General features: G+C 40.1%; 1 protein-coding gene across 2 annotated transcripts in view; it reads right to left on the bottom strand.

Annotated features, from left to right (window-relative positions):
* Rnf144b (ring finger protein 144B) overlaps positions 1–17,761 on the bottom strand; it is a 158,683-nt gene that overhangs the window by 121,270 nt on the left and 19,652 nt on the right. The window contains exon 1 of one of the 2 annotated variants that reach the window (XM_046453430.2): positions 3,473–3,639. The exons of the other annotated variant lie outside the window; for it this stretch is intronic. The gene's annotated coding sequence lies outside the window, so the exon portion shown is untranslated. Of the gene's footprint in view, positions 1–3,472; positions 3,640–17,761 lie in introns of those variants that run through there. 2 annotated transcript variants of the gene reach the window in all.

The raw sequence follows: 17,761 nt of genomic DNA, 5'->3' as shown, positions 1-17,761 counted from the left end.
AGGAGAAGAGGGCTAGAATTTAAACTGGTGACGGAAAAGCACTACAAGCTTTCTGCTCAGGCTGATGGGTAAAAAAGGCCTCCCCAAGATCAAAACCATCAAAATCAATGCAAGCAGGGCTGAACAAAACCCCTCGACGGAGACTAACTGGGACCTTCATCTAAATGCATTTTTTCCATGTTGAAAAACATACCCAGAGGAGAGACCTAACACACTTTTAGACACATCTTTGACCCTGGGCAAGATGGCAGTGCACAAAGAGACTTCGACAGAATAATGCTATGTAACATAAATATGCAAATTCCTGACGCACAACTGTAAATGGTGTTCACATTTGAGCTTGGTCACTGTCTATGGAGTGGTCGTTTTGCCTGCCTACTTTGCCTGGCTCCTCTGCCTATAGGCTAACCGCCTTGCTATATTAATCAATGCAACAACTGATTCTTTCCAACCCTTTCTGTTATCGGTGTTTGGTTTCTATCCTGTGGGAGCTGATGGATCTGCTGAACCAGCAACAAATGGTTCAGCCAGTTTCCAAACACGGTTTGGCTAATGCCAAAGGTCCTAGTCTTAATCACCACCGCAAATTTCCTCTTTTATAAGTCACCTATCTACACCAATCTCTTGTCCACTTAATAAAAATCTTCAGGTTACAGAGTCACGTCCATGCTGTGCTGTGCATTTGAGCTAAGTTCCTTCTCATCATTGCTTAAACCAGAGCCCCTCCTTCCAGCATTTACCAAATCATAAAGAAAATGTGTGAGATACAGGGGAAGTGGGAAGATGTTTGGTTTGCAGGACTTGGACTTCCAGTAGAGCTTCTGTGGTTTGGGGATTCCCTGCTTCCAAAGACCTCAATTTCCTACTTAGCCAAAGGAAGAGAAACTACCGCTGAAATGACTCAAGAAGAAACTTAAGATAATTTAATACTTTTTGTGCTTCATCCCACTTAAGATTTTTCTGATGAATGTACCGCAGAACTAAATGCACTCCATGGACGGAACCCAAAGAAAATGCCTTTCCAAAGCTCAGAGGGCATCCAAATATTAGCACATTCAAAAAAATGCTTGTATGAAAAAAAAAAGAAGGAAATGAGGTAGCAGGGGTTGAGGGGACCCATGTGAAAACAAAGCCCCACTGAAATGCTGAGGTCAAAGATGGGGAAAAAATCCCAATCTTGCCAATTCTTTCTGCTGAGCTGATTGACTATCCCCACTTTCTCCAGCCCCTGGTTTCTCCCCATTGCTCAAAAGAAAATGGTGGTCCACCTAATTTCCCCATCATCAAAAACAGCCCCTAAACAGCCAGGACTAGGATCTCCAAATGTGGCAATTTTCTTGTCTTTTAAGGAAATTATATCAAATTGTAGTTAGAGGGGAAAAAAAAAAAACTGGCTACGCATTCTTTTAAAAGTTCAGAACGAAATTATGGGTTTGGACGCACAGGAAGAAGGAACTTGTTTTAATGTGACTTTAAACTAGTTGAGGCTGCTGCAAAACTGCTGCGTTACTAGAACAGTCTACTGTTTAGCACAGTCACAACAGCAAAGGAACAGATGCCAAAAATAGTTTCTCCCTGCTTTCTCAATGAAAGTTATTTTTCTCTTTAGTAACAGGAAAAGGAAGCAAAAAAAGAAAAAAAAAACTATGCCTGCATATGTAATGTGCAAAAATGGTGACATTAGTTTTAATTTTTTTTCCTTTAAACACAGGGATTCTCTCCCACTGAACCACATCCCCAGCTCTTTTTATTTTTTTATTTTGAAACAGAGTCTTCCTAAATTGCACATGCTGGCCTTGAACTTGTGATCCTCCTGCCTCCTCAGCCTCTCAAGTAGCTGGGATTACAGGTGTGCACCATCATGTGCAGGCCAAAATATTTATTCTAGGAAATGAGGGAGCAGTAATTGTTACTTAAAAGATTACTGAATGAAGGCTGGGGTTGTGGCTCAGCGGCAGAGCGCTCGTCTAGCACATGGGTAGACTCTGGGTTTGATCCTCAGCACCACATAAAAATAAATAAATAAAATAAAGGTATTGTGTCCAACTACTTCTAAAAAATAAATGTTTAAAAAAAAAGATTACTGAATGAACTTATTTACATTTAACATAGTTTTCACACACACATACATACACACACACACACACACACAAACCAATGATACTGAAAGAACCTATAATAGGAGGGCTTAATATTTCCATGGGAATAACTCTTTTTGGAATGTCCTCATCTTATTTTTTATTTTTTATTTTTTGGTGCTGGGGATTGAACCCAAGACCTTATGCATGCACGACAAGCATTCTACCAACTGAACTATATCCCCAGTCCTTCATTTTTTAAAAATAATATTCAAGCAATGATGTCTTGTTTATTTAACATTTTAATTTTCTATTTAACATTTTATTTTTTATTTAACATTTTATTTTTATTTTGTGATACTGGGGATTGAACCCAGGAGTGCTTTGCCAATAAGCTACATTCCCAGCCCTTTGTATTTTTTAAAATTTATTATTGATTTATTGATTTATTTGGTTCCAGGGATTGAACCCAGAAGCCATTAAGCACTGACTCACATCCTGGCCCTTTTATTTATTCATTTACTTTTATTTTCAGACAGGGTCTTGCTAAGTTGCAGAGGCTGGCCTTGTGACCCTCCTGCCTCAGCCTCTCAACAGCTGTTACTATGGGTTGTGCCACCATGCCCCACTTGTTTAACATTTGTTTGTAAAAGCCATGCTTAATCTAGTAACTATTCCACTTAATTTTTAGGCTTGAAAAGAATCTCAACGTTTACTGAAAAGCAGAGAGATGATACAAAGTCCAGTTTCACAAAAGAGTCTTTTCATTATGTTGTACCAGCAGATATCAGGCACAGTTGAACAATTTTTAGGAACAAATCATGGGTTTTAAATTAGAACAAATACCCCAAGACACACAAAAACCACAAGACACACAAATACCCCAGTTTCAAAATACAAAGAGAATATATTTTTTAAAAGCAATTTTTTTTCATTGAAATTGAAATACAAAAAACAAAGTCAGTAACCACAGTACATGGTGAATGTAACACTAGAAAACAAGTAAATTGCTGGTTTAACAGGGAACTAGTTTTCAGGGTGGGTGAAAAGCCAGGTCTGGTGACTCACATTTAATCACCCAATAACGAAGGTGATTAAAGTAAAAAGATTCCATTGGTACATTAAACATTGAAATGCAACACCAAGAACACAGCCCCTCTGAATCCCTGACAACAAATATCAACCTATTCCCCACACAAATCATGCGCAAGAGCAGGGTGTCTGTTATGCCAGCAGCAACGCTGCTGTTGAAATAATAAGCAGGCAATTGTTTCTTCTGGGCTAAAAGAATGAAAATAGCTGAAGGAGTGAATTTTCAAGCGCACGTACAATGTGGTGAGGAACTGGAAGTTGGGACATGGAAAAGTTGAAAGTGGTGAAGGCAATTCACTTACCAGAAAAAAGTATAAAAATAATCAACTCATTCAGTGAAAACATCATCCAGAATTAGGTCAGCACCACAGACCTAGAAACCTCCTTCCTGTCTCCCACTTCTCTCCGTCCAGGCTGACAGCTCCCCTCCAGCCAACCCGCTGTTAGAAAGCCAGGAAAGAACAGCATCCAGGTGAGAGAGGCCCTCCCCCGTGAGCATTCACTTTCGTCAGCCTGCCCAGCAGCCTTCCAGCGTCCTGGCCCTAGTAATTTCCAACTGAAAAGAGGGCAAACTGTATACACAAAGAAAGTCTGTTTTGCAAGGCTTGACCCAGAGTAGGCCTTGGAAACTCCCTCCTCTCCATTGCCAGAGAATCTGCGAGGAGGGAGGGAGACTGCAGGATCTAGCTCTGCCCGTCCCCTTCAAAACTCCAGCGGGCTGGGGACTTTACGTGCATTAAATGGCAGTTGCGGGCTGGGTGAAGGGGCCTGCCCCATCTGGTCCTGCTCAAGACTGGCAAGAGCAGAGCCAGCCCCTGCCCTTCTCTCCTGCTTTCCTCAGTTCCTCTTCTCTCCCAGTTTCCCCAGACACCTGAGGCTCAGGCGATGTCTATACAAGCCTGCTATGTGTGAGCATCGAACTGCACCTTCCCTCTGCACTCCAGCTCCGTAATCCTACTTACAAGGTCCAGTTGGCCCAGGGCCAGGAGCTGGAAGATGATCTGATTATTCTAATTCACAATCAAGTGCAAATAATTGACAGCATCCTCTCCCTACCTCAACTCCCCATTCTCCCTTCAAACCAATCTCCAAGTCTCTGTATTTTAGGCAGCACAGAGAAGAGATCTGGGGATAGGTTTGGGGGGCAAGGAGGGGAAGGATTGCCCTTATGTTACCTGATCAATCACACTACCTGTAAAGCTTGGAAGGAAGCAGCAAACCAAACAAGCAACTTTTGTCCAAGAAAAATAGCAGGATGGGGCTGGGGATATAGCTCAGTTGGTAGAGAGCTTGCCTTGCATGCACAAGGCCCTGGGTTCAGTCCCCAGAAACATACACACACACACACAAAAACTTATCAAAAAAATTGTGCACCATGATCAAGTAGGATTCATCCCTGGGATGCAAGGCTGGTTCAATATACGGAAATCAATAAATGTTATTCACCACATCAATAGACTTAAAAATAAGAATCATATGATCATCTCGATAGATGCGGAAAAAGCATTCGACAAAGTACAGCATCCCTTTATGTTCAAAACTCTAGAAAAACTAGGGATAACAGGAACATACCTCAATATTGTAAAAGCAATCTATGCTAAGCCTCAGGCCAGCATCATTCTGAATGGAGAAAAATTGAAGGCATTCCCTCTAAAATCTGGAACAAGACAGGGATGCCCTCTCTCACCACTTCTGTTCAACATAGTTCTCGAAACACTGGCCAGAGCAATTAGACAGACGAAAGAAATTAAAGGCATCAAAATAGGAAAAGAAGAACTGAAATTATCACTATTTGCAGATGACATGATTCTATACCTAGCAGACCCAAAAGGGTCTACAAAGAAACTATTAGAGCTAATAAATGAATTCAGCAAAGTGGCAGGATATAAAATCAACACACATAAATCAAAGGCATTCCTGTATATCAGCGACAAAGCCTCTGAAATGGAAATGAGGACAACCACTCCATTCACAATATCTTCAAAAAAATAAAATACTTGGGAATCAACCTAACAAAAGAGGTGAAAGACTTATACAATGAAAACTACAGAACCCTAAAGAGAGAAATAGAAGAAGATCTTAGAAGATGGAAAAATATACCCTGTTCATGGATAGGCCGAACTAACATCATCAAAATGGCGATATTACCAAAAGTTCTCTATAGGTTTAATGCAATGCCAATCAAAATCCCAACGGCGTTTCTTGTAGAAATAGAGAAAGCAATCATGAAATTCATATGGAAAAACAAAAGACCCAGAATAGCAAAAACAATGCTAAGCAGGAATTGTGAATCAGGCGGTATAGCGATACCAGACTTCAAACTATACTACAGAGCAATAGTAACAAAAACAGCATGGTACTGGTACCAAAACAGGCGGGTGGACCAATGGTACAGAATAGAGGACACAGAAACCAATCCACAAAACTACAACTACCTTATATTTGATAAAGGGGCTAAAAGCATGCAATGGAGGAAGGATAGCATCTTCAACAAATGGTGCTGGGAAAACTGGAAATCCATATGCAACAAAATGAAACTGAATCCCTTTCTCTCGCCATGCACAAAAGTTAATTCAAAATGGATCAAGGAGCTTGATATCAAATCAGAGACACGCCGACTGATAGAAGAAAAAGTTGGCTATGATCTACATACTGTGGGGTCGGGCTCCAAATTCCTCAATAGGACACCCATAGCACAAAAGTTGATAACTAGAATCAACAAATGGGACTTACTCAAACTAAAAAGTTTTTTCTCAGCAAAAGATACAATAAGAGAGGTAAATAGAGAGCCTACATCCTGGGAACAAATCTTTACTCCTCACACTTCAGATAGAGCCCTAATATCCAGAGTATACAAAGAACTCAAAAAATTAGACAATAAGACAACAAACAACCCAATCAACAAATGGGCCAAGGACCTGAACAGACACTTCTCAGAGGAGGACATACAATCAATCAACAAGTACATGAAAAAATGCTCACCATCTCTAGCAGTCAGAGAAATGCAAATCAAAACCACCCTAAGATACCATCTCACTCCAGTTAGATTGGCAGCCATTATGAAGTCAAACAACAACAAGTGCTGGCGAGGATGTGGGGAAAAGGGTACTCTTGTACATTGCTGGTGGGACTGCAAATTGGTGCAGCCAATTTGGAAAGCAGTATGGAGATTTCTTGGAAAGCTGGGAATGGAGCCACCATTTGACCCAGCTATTCCCCTTCTCGGTCTATTCCCTAAAGACCTAAAAAGAGCATGCTACAGGGACACTGCTACATCGATGTTCATAGCAGCACAATTCACAATAGCTAGACTGTGGAACCAACCTAGATGCCCTTCAATGGATGAATGGATAAAAAAAATGTGGCATTTATACACAATGGAGTATTACTCTGCATTAAAAAATGACAAAATCATAGAATTTACAGGGAAATGGATGGCATTAGAGCAGATTATGCTAAGTGAAGCTAGCCAATCCCTAAAAAACAAATGCCAAATGTCTTCTTTGATATAAGGAGAGTAACTAAGAACAGAGTAGGGTCGAAGAACATGAGAAGAAGATTAACATTAAACAGGGATGAGAGGTGGGAGGGAAAGGGAGAGAGAAGGGAAAATGCATGGAAATGGAAGGAGACCCTCAGAGTTATACAAAAGTACATACAAGAGGAAGTGAGGGGAAGGGGAAAAATAATATAAGGGGGACAAACGAATGTCAGTAGAGGGGGTAGAGAGAGAAGAGGGGAGGGGAGGGGAGGGGAGGGGGGATAGTAGAGGATAGGAAAGGCAGCAGAATACAACAGACACTAGTATGGCAATATGTAAATCAATGGATGTGCAACTGATGTGATTCTGCAATCTGTATATGGGGTAAAAATGGGAGCTCATAACCCACTTGAATCAAATTGTGAAATATGATATATCAAGAACTATGTAATGTTTTGAACAGCCAACAATAAAAAATTAAAAAAAAAAAAAAAAAAAAAAAAAAAAAAAAAAAAACAACCACAGGGGGATGGGATGCAAGAAGTTTTCCCTCCTACAATTTTATCATCATTTCTATTACAGTGGCCAAAGTGACCATCGGTCAGCCATCTGGCACACACCAGCAAGTTCTCTTTCATTAGAATGCTCAATATACTTAAAAACAGAAAAAAGGAACGTGGGATCCCAGACTATAGGCAGACATGGGGAACAGGGCTGAGGGACCAAGGGGGAGAGGGGACTTTGGCATCACTGGAACCTCTAGTCCACCTGCCTCTACCTCATTGACTTGCCAATTTATTTGAGCCCACAAATTCCCTTGTTTGCCTGCCCCATTGCAGGAACTCCTGGGGCTTTCGAGGCAATCCTCTTAGCATCTACTTTTATAATGGTTTGTTTACACGTCCATTTTACCCACCAATCCTTCAAATGCTTGAAGGAAGAAACTTCCACGTGCATTTCACTGACTGTAGCACCTGGCACGAAGCAGGCACGCCACACAGGGCTGATGAACAGATGGGCTGACTCCCCTGGCACTGACTCCTGGGACCCACAGCCTTCTCCTTCTCCACCCACTGCCAGTTCCCTGGAGTGAGACCTCCGGGATCACCTGCTCTGTTGGTCCATCCTACATGGCTTCCCCTCTTCGCCTGCCCTTTCCTGCTTCTCTCAAGGCTCGGTTCTGACATGATGAGTCATGAAGAAATGACCAAGAGATGGAAGCTCCCTTCTCGTCTCCTTAATTCTGACGTCACCTTCACAGGTGGGAAACCTGTAGAATGTGGAGAAACTTTCAAGATGTAAAATGAGTTACCACCTAAGAGTTACCAAGGGTAACGGTACACGGACCCATGAGCACATGGAGACACACCTGCAGGCACAAGACACACAGACACCTACACACAGAGGCACACACTGAGATCTGCAAGAGGTTACTGGAAAAGTTAACAAATTTAGAAACATACTAAGAAATCATTCTATGATGCCTACATAATAAAGGGGCACACAACTCCACTGACCAAATTGTTTTCTTTCCAACAGACATAAATATTGCCCGCATTTCTTTTTCCACACCATTTAACAAGATATTTGTTTCAGAAGTAGAACTCAGTCAAGAATATCAGAGCACTCTTCAGGAGTAATATTCAATGAATATTCAATCAATATTCAATGAAGCCCCAGATCACTGAAATCTTACCTCACTGATATGAGGACACATAGGGTCTGTATCTTATTTGGCAAACGTTTGTCCTGGATGTTTTGGTAGCATCAAGATAGACTCATGAGAGTTAATTTAAAAGCTCAAATAATTTTGACTTCTTTCTCTTTATCTAATGTGGATCTAATCACTGAAATATAAACTCCTCACTATCATTTTTGCTTCAAAGCAAGTCTAAGATTGGTAGCGGTGCTTATATAAATGTTTTCTGGCAGTTGACAAAGAGTTGTCTGTTTCTAATGTAAAGTGAGCCATTTAAAGAACTTGACCAGGGGCCCAGACAGAACCACCTTCATCCCCACTTCCTCCCGAATCAAGCTTTCACAGTGTGGCACCAGACCTCCCAATTTGAGTTTGAAGGAAATCTCTCAATGTGACACCTAATGCTAATATACATTGAAAATGAATCAAAAGTAAGCATAAAAGTCGGAATTACAGGAGACATTTAATTAAAACCCATCACTTAATACTAAGAAATAATCCCAGCGAGATTATGATTTGCCAAAAGTCACAGAAGTGGGGACAGAACCACAAGCTCCAGACCAGACATCCTGTCAAAGGACGCTTTCTTCCAGTGTCATACTGCTACCTGAAGACTAATATACCTGCCTCAGTAATCAGCCCTTGCCTACAAATACTTAGAAGAAAATGAGCCTTACATGTACCTAAAACATTATCCCTGGGCTAATCTCTAAAGAAGGATAATGCCACAGTTACTTTAGTTGGCTAAACACACACACACACACACACACACACAAATCTCAATTAGCGAAAACAGATTGCAACCCCACCTTTATCTAACCTTCTGTCACTTTGAAAATAAATCTGAAGTAAAGCAGAAATATAACGTCCCCTCCAGCAAGGTGGGACAAAAGTGAAAGGACACCAGAACACTTGTTTTGAAATTTGCTTGAATGCTACATAAAAACAACTTGATGTGGATTCACCTAAGCTTTTAAATAACATTCACTATTGAAATTTGTAACAGCATTCCGTTACAGTGTGCTCATGTAAATCAAAGCAGAATTATTAATTATAGTCTAAAGCGCCCTCTAGTGTTCCTGCACAATAACTTCTTTTCAGATAATTACTATCCTTGTAACTAGGGTCTTTTTTTGTCCTGAATAGTTTTAGGAAACCTGTTGTCCTTCCTTCTCATCCCGTTTTTAACATTTCCCTGGATCTTTTTCTCCTTATGGGGGAATTGTCATTGATAGCAGCACTAAAATAAGCTGGGATTGGTTTAGTATTTCCAGGCTCCACCATGGTCTTCTCTAGTATTAAGACATGTGACTGGTAAGCAAAGGTTTCACTTCAACATGAGGATAAAATCTCATAGATGAGTAACAATTACCCATCTCTGCTTTCTCCACTCCTTCCCACACACAGTAGAACTAACACATCTCCATTTCAAGGGCACTTGCTTGCAAAACAAACCTCAAATAAGGGCTTCCAATTCTACGTCTAAGGAAAACTCTGCTGGTGGTGAGAGAACTCTCTGACAGCGGCCACCCTGCATCCTTCGGATTTACCAGCTAGGTGTGCCACGACCCATGCTCAGGCCCAAAGAGACAAAACTGCCAATGCAGGGGAGATCAGTAGGAAATGGGTCAATTATGGGTTAGGGTTATGTGAGATATATATAGCAGAGAAGAGAGATACCAGTTTAGATGCCTGCTGACTTTGGATTTTTAACATCCCCCAAGGGCCCTTGTGTTAAAGGCTTGGTTGCAAGCTTGTGCACAATCGGCAGGTGGTGAAACCTTGAGGGAGTGGGGCCTGGCCAAAGGAAGTTAGGGGGAGATGCCCTTGGAGGGGATAGTTGGACCCCAGCTCCTCCATCCCCTCTTTCAGACTTCCATGAGGTGAGTAATGTCCTCCACCTTGCACTCCCACCATGATATTCTGCAAAGTCAACAGGGTCAAGTAACCATAGAAACCTCTGAATCTGTCAACAAAATAAACCTTTCCTCTTCATAAGTTGATTTATCTTGGATACTTGTAACAGTAAAGGAAAGCTGGCTAACAACATCTGTGCCATGATAATTTGGGCATTTTTCTCTATTATGTGCATCTTCAAATGTTAAGTTCTTGTTTGGTGATGCTTTTGTATTTTGCAATAAATCCTTTCAACAGCAATGAACTAAAAAAATGAAAATGCATACTTAGTAAAAATATATTAAATACTAAATTTCTGACTCAAGCAAGTTAATGATGAATGTTAAATTGCACAAAATGAGGGGCTGGGGTTGTGGTGTAGAGCACTCGCCTAGCACATATGAGGCCCTGGGTTCGATCCTCAGCACCACATAAAAAATGAAAAGACAAATAAAAGTTTAAAAAAAGTTGCACAAAATGACATCATTTGTCACCCATCTCACCCCTACAGCCACTGGGGACAAAGTAATATCAATTACCAAGTGAAAAACCCAAGAACACAAATTTTCTGAAGAAGCATTATAATCCACATCAAAAATTAGTCACTATTTTGAGAACCCTGTCCTTGTAGTTTATGATTTATCACATGCAGCTGCAGAAGGTGCTTACATAACATTCAGAATGGTATTCTAAATTGACTGCCAATTTTTTATTTCAAGTTTTTGTGTTCCTGTACCAAAAACTGAAGCAAACATTAACAATGTGTTGGTACTAAAAGCAGAAGAATTTTATAAACAGTTTGCTGTTGCTAATTTTGTAGCAGTGCTATCAAGGCTTCTAGAAAGATCAATTAATTCCAATAGTGATCTGATGTTTTCAATCTAATTTGTGAAATTAAAGCAATGTTTTTTTGGATAATTGGTTCATTTGAGATGAAACATCTGACATTACTCTGAATCTTGTAAGAGTTCAACATTTAAGGGCTGCAGTCTAACTCGGTGGTACAGTGCTTGCCTGGAATGCAAAAGAGCCTAGGTTCAACCCCTAGCACCTGGGCAGGGGTCGGGGGGAACTTGGTGGAACATGGTGTCCACACACAAAAAAAATAACATCTCACTAAATTTAGATTTCTGGGGGCTGGAGTTGCAGCTCAGTGGTAGAGTGCTTGCCCCTCACGCGTGAGACCCTGGGTTCGATCCTCAGCACCAGATAAAAAAATAAATAAACAAAAATAAAAATATTTTTAAAAATAAATAAATAAACTTAGATTTCTAATTTTTAAATTAAGATATGAAGCAGAAGTATAATTGGAATTAGAGTATAAACAAGTCATAATTTAATTAAAGGAAACTGAAATAGAGTACCAACTGCAATCATTAAAAGCTGTACTTGTTAACATTTAAAAATTCTGAATATACTAGATGATATTACTATAAAATTTATGTGATAAAGTTGATGTTGAACTTAAAAAAATAAGTAAACTTCAGTCTTCAGAAACTTCTCTGTTGCCCATCATCAACTGGAACTATTTAGCACATCAGCCTGTCTATTGATGATACTTAACATTTCTATTAATGAGTCCTCTAGATTTGAGATGCATTATGATCAATGTAAATTAGAGATTTTAATCAAAGAATTCACAGAGCCTGAAAAAACACTTCTGCTTTTGAGGCTTTCTGGAGAATTGTAGTTTTGGAAAACAAAACTTGCAAAGAAGAAGGCACTGAAACTTCCCAGGCACGGTAAAGGAAGAAGTGAAAGACTGAATAACAAACATTCAAATCGCGTCCAAGATTAATTTTTTTTTCTTCTTTTTTTTTGGTACCAGGGATTGATTTGACCACTGAGCCACATCCCCGGCCCTATTTTGTACTTTATTTAGAGACAGGATCTTACTGAGTTGCTTAGCACCTTGCTTTTGCTGAGGTTGGCTTTGAACTCGAGACCCTCCTGCCTCAGCCTCCCCAGCTGCTGGAATTACAGCCGCACCCGGCTCCAAGATTAAAATTGGAAATTCTATAATTGCTCTTTGGAATGTATCTACTGGTGGGAAAAACCTTTTTTATTTTTTGGTGTATAAAAATAATACAGAATAGTGAAATTTTATTCACAGAGTACAACTTCAAAAAAGATTCCAAGCATTATGATAAATTAAAAATCAGTTCATGTTAGAAAATTTTATTATATGAAAAGGGCATGAATTGAGCAAGATATGACTAAACTCAGCATGTGACCAACAAAAATAATCACTCTACTGTATGATTTTCATTGTTCTGATAAGACAATATGAGGGTTTGAATTTTATTGTAATGTACATGGATATTTATATTTATTTCTATTTTGAGGAAAAAAATTGATATTTATTTCTATTTTGAGGAAAAAAAATTTCATTTTCAAAAGTTTTTAAATGGAACTATTTTTTTAGGCCTAGCCATATAATAAAACTAATTTGTACATCAAAATGTAATTTAAAAATCATATTAAAACAAATAAACTCTAGCTATTTTTTTCTTTGTTTTGTTTTTGGTTTTTGCACTGTTGGAGATTAAACCCAGGGCCACACACATACTAAGCACAGGTCCTACCTCTGAGCTCACTCCCAGATCCTGTATGTATTATTGCCACACCAATCTTCATGTTTTAAAGTGTACTGGTTTGGACAATCAGTGACCCTAACAACAGCACCATCTACCAGGAGCACACTGTTTAACAGGTACTATGCTTGAATCACTTTATCAACTTACTACTTGGTGTCACTAAAATTACAAATTCTGTATAAGTCTCTGATATCCTCTAATATAGGAGATATTATGAAAAGCAATGATAAACATAAAAGTTCAGTCAGTAAATTTAGCATTTGGTACCTACGTATTCTGCTCGGCTCTGCCTGTAAGCATCACGATCAAGATTGGGAATCAATATGATTGGGTTTAACCTATGTATTTATTCTTCTGATACTTTCATTGTATTTTAATTGTTTCAATCTTGTTTCAAATGTATGAAAGCTTTCCCTTTAAAAGATAAATAAAAAAGACATTATCTAGTAGACAATTAGCAATACGTGCTACCAGATAGTGAAAAATATATAAAGGGCATGATAGATAGTAGATTAAGCCAAAAAATTAATTTATCTACTTAGGATGACAGATTAAAATGTTGCCTGAAGGTAAAACATTTATTTTAGATTAGGGAGCCACCAAAGCCACCAAATCTTGATTTGAGATCAAAATTTGATTGTAATCCGGGACTGGGGGCAGGAAATGGAAGACTGTTGATAAAGACTGTATTGGTAACTATTGACCTGAACCTAACTGAACCTAACTCCAGCAGGACACTGAGGACAAACAGGCCCCACCATCACTTCGTCCAAGGGAGGGAACCCAGCGTAATCATACTTCTGCTCCCATCAGCCACTGGTGGAGGGCTTCTGGGGGCCAGGTTGATGCCCCCGCATTTCCAGATGCTAGTCATTAGAAGTGTGAATCACAATGAGGCCTTAAAAGAAGAAGGCAGGGCACGGACAGCATCTGCTACATCCTTCCAAGCCTAAAACATATTCTTACATCGTGTAATTATGCAAATACTAACATGCTAACTGCATGGCCAACGCCACACATCAAAACCAACAGACAATGTCGCAGTCTTGTGGTTGATGTCGTTTTAAGTATTTATAGCCATGAAAAGTCATTCTAATTTTAAACATCCTTTCCCAAATGCAAAATTCCTAGAACATAAAATAATTTATTATATGAAAAGGACAGATATTAATATCTCATTTTGTATTAGGATTTGAACTGAATATTTTTTTCTTGTTTGGTTGTTTGTTTTGGTCTTTTTTTATTATTATTTTTCATATTGGGATTTGAACCTAGGGATGCTCTACCACTGAGTTACCTCCCAGCCCTTTATATTTTTTTATTTTGAGACAGGGTTTCTGCTAAGTTGTCCAGGCTGGCCTCAAAACTTGTGATCCTCCTGTCTCAGCCTCCCAAGTCACTGAGAGTACAGACATACACCACAGTACCTGACTTGAACTGAAAATTATTTTGAGAAAATCCATGAAATTGAGCCTATCAAAATGCAACAAGGATTTCTAGACCTAGTCGGATCACCAAACAGTGCCAGTGTTTATTGGTGGGCTCTCAGTACACAGAAACAACCAGAAAGAAGGTTAATCTGTGAGTTATAACACTTCAAGGAAGGGAGAGATTTGCCCATTTCCTCTTAACTGATCCACATTTTGTCTTCCTCTTTTTTTTTTAATATTTTTTCAGTTGTAGATGGACACAATATCTTTATTTATTTTTACGTGGTGCTGAGGATCGAACCCAGCATCTCACTCGTGCGAGGCAGGTGCTCTACACTGAGCCACAGCCCCAGCCTCACATTTTCTTTTTTTAAGGGAAAAGCTGGGGGTTTTCATCTGGATGTGGTTTGCTGGTTGGTTAGTATTGGCGCGCCTTGGTGCATTGAGGGGCCCATGTGTATACATAAGCACATGGGGGTACATATGTATATACAAGTGTGGAATTTGCTTATCTGTTCTGGAAACACACTGATATGACTTGAGTGTCCCAGACACTTTGTAGGGCTGTCCCAAGTTCAGGCAGACTAGCATTCTAAGAGCTTCTCAAAGGAATGCAGTTTTCTGTAGATATCAAATGGCAAGCCCACATCTGTTGAAGAATTTCTCACCTAGTTCTCACCTCTGCATATCACTCACCAATTTTAAAAAGAAAGAAAGAAATGGCAAGCATTTCCATGGTCACATCCTGGGTGGATCTTAGAGTCGTGGAAATAGCACATGCAGCTGTTAGCCTCTCTAAATACACAATCGGAGGCATTTAGACGCCCATTCTGCAGTGCTGGCAGTGACAGACAAGAATAACAGTTACTTTTTATACCAAAGATAAATGCTGGATTATGCCTGGGAAAGGCAGGGTGGGCCTAACCCCTAGGCAGAGAAGCACAGTTCTGATGTCAATGGAAGGCAAAACTCTGGGCAGGCTACACAGCCTCCATTGATTGAAGGCCTTTTTAAGGAAAAGCAACTTGGTTTTGTTAAATTTTGGAAAAAAAAATATTGCTTTCAACTGCTTTTTGAAATTAAGAACCAGATTTCACAACTCTCCAATGAAGACAATGAGTAATTACTTGTTTTAGTCCCACATTATGAGCTGTTATTGAAGGGGAATGAGTGTGACGAAAGAAGGAAAATATAATGGTACATGTGTGTTACTAAGTGGAAAAAGAAGCTCAAATGAGCACAGGAGTCAAAACCCACCTCGCATTTTTCATCTGCACTGAAAAACTTTAGAAGCATATGGAATAAAATATTAATGTATGCTAAGTTACAGTAAGATGCTCCATTGGTACTCCACAGTAGTGTGACTGTAGGTAACAATTATGTGCTATCTGTCACAAGAAGCTAGAAGAAAGGACATTTAATGGTTTTTACCATGAAGAAATGACAATGACTAAGGAGATATATTTAACCTGACTTAAACATTATACAATGTATGCATACGTTGAAACATCCGATGTACACCTTGTTACATATAATTTTTTTAAAGAGAAGTTTTTAATATTTATTTTTTTAGTTTTCGGTGGACACAACATCTTTATTTTTTTATTTTTATGTGGTGCTGAGGATTGAACCCAATGCCCCACGCATGTCAGGTGAGCACGTTACCGCTTGAGCCACATCCCCAGCCCTACATATAATTTTTTTATGCTTTTATGTATCTGTTTTTTAAAAGAAAAATGGGAGTTCTAGTTTTTCTCTGGGTGATGGAATTTCAAAGCTCTTCACTTTCTTCCTTACACTCTCAAGTGTTACTTTTTGGGAACAGGTAGGTGCTGCTTTTATAATCAGAAATTTATATAAGGTATGACTTTAAATAAATGAGAGAAAGACAAAATAATAAGTACAGGAAAGATAGAAAAAGGAGAGAAAAGGTAAAAAGGAACATCAACTCTTCATATGTTGGGTCATTTGACAAAGGATCCTCTGATCAGACACTGGAGGGCATGACAATTCTAGCTCGCGGTGGGGGTGAAGGTCACTAAGCAGACAGTACTGTAGACAGGGTGTGGAGAAACCCTGTCTGAAGCCAAGCTAAGATCCCACAGAACAGAGAGGATCTGTGAAGGATGGTGGAGAGACAGCCATGCCCCTTGGTGGCCCCAAGCTGCCCACCGTGGCTGGAGAGGAAGAGGTGGTGGAACAGAGGGGTAGGGGGATTAGAGAGATAAGCAAGTGCTAATTCCTTCCGGGACATAAAAGCCAATGATAAGGAATTTGTAATCTCAATACAAGGAAAGCCATTAAAGAATTTAATGGGGAGAAAGAAGTCATCTGATTAACATTTTAAGTTGACCACTCTCACTGCTGCTGACTCAAGGGAGAGACAAATTAAAGAGGTTGTCCTTGTCTTCGATGTCCTTATCATCCGCTCCTCCTCCTCCACCTTCACCTTCACCCCTGTGTTTGCTGACTGCTAAAATCTCTGCAGCCTTAGATCCTGCAACACAGCATCTCCCATGAGAGAAAAAGGTCTAATAACCCTCATCACTTAGTTCCCAGGATCCTGCACCTTCCACCCCACAGCTGTGGGCCCATATACACTAATGCCTCACTTCCTACGGGTCCTGCCAGGCGGACCCCCGTCACTTCTTGTCCTACAGCTTCTATCATCACTTCTCTTGGAGCACCAACCCCTCCTAACCCACCATCACTGTCTCCTCCACTCCTCGGCTTACCTCTAGTCCAAACCCGTGCACCTTCTCTGCCCCTGGTATTAGATGTCACGGTATTTTCTTTGCCGATGATATTCATCCATGGAACTGTAAAGTACCTTGCATTGAAAGGGACTTTGGAGAAGTTCTGGTTCCATCTGCAGGTTTTTATGGAGAGGAAACAGGTCTGGCATGGTGAGAGGTTTTCCTCAGGTCTCAGGGGGAGGGAGTAGCAAAGCAGGACAGCTATGGTGGGGATAGCTGTCCCCCAAAGGCCCACATGGTAAAGTCTTGGTCCTCAGCGGGGTGCTGCTGGTGGGGGGGGGGTGGAACCTTTAAGAGGTGGGATCTAGAGAAGGCCTCTAGGCACTGGGGGTGCCTTCAGGAGTATGACTGGGTCCTGGGCACTCCCTGTTCTCTTTTGCTTCCTGGCCAGGAGATGAACAGCTCAGTTCACCCCATGTCCTGCCGTGATGTGCAGCCCTGCCCCAGGCCCAAAGGCAGTGGAGCCAAGTGATAATGGACTGAAAGCTCCAAATCTGTGAGACAAAATCAATATTTTCTCTTCATACGTTGATTCTCTCGGGTATTTGTTATTGTAATAGAGAGCTGACCCACACAGACTGAACACAGGCTTCTGACTTCCTATTTAGAGTTCCCTGCATGATTTTTTAAAAATATTTTTTTAGTTGTAGATAGACACAATATCTCTATTTTATTTATTTATTTTTATGTGGTGCTGAGGGTTGAACCCAGTGCTTCACACATGCAAGGCAA

This window comes from Marmota monax, unplaced genomic scaffold (genome assembly GCF_021218885.2).
Source record: "Marmota monax isolate L192 unplaced genomic scaffold, Marmota_monax_Labrador192_F-V1.1 WCK01_AAM20220418_F8-fsc00029, whole genome shotgun sequence".
Lineage (NCBI taxonomy): Eukaryota > Metazoa > Chordata > Mammalia > Rodentia > Sciuridae > Marmota > Marmota monax.
Note: the sequence above shows the minus strand (reverse complement) of the source record. Positions and strands in the feature narration are given on the sequence as shown.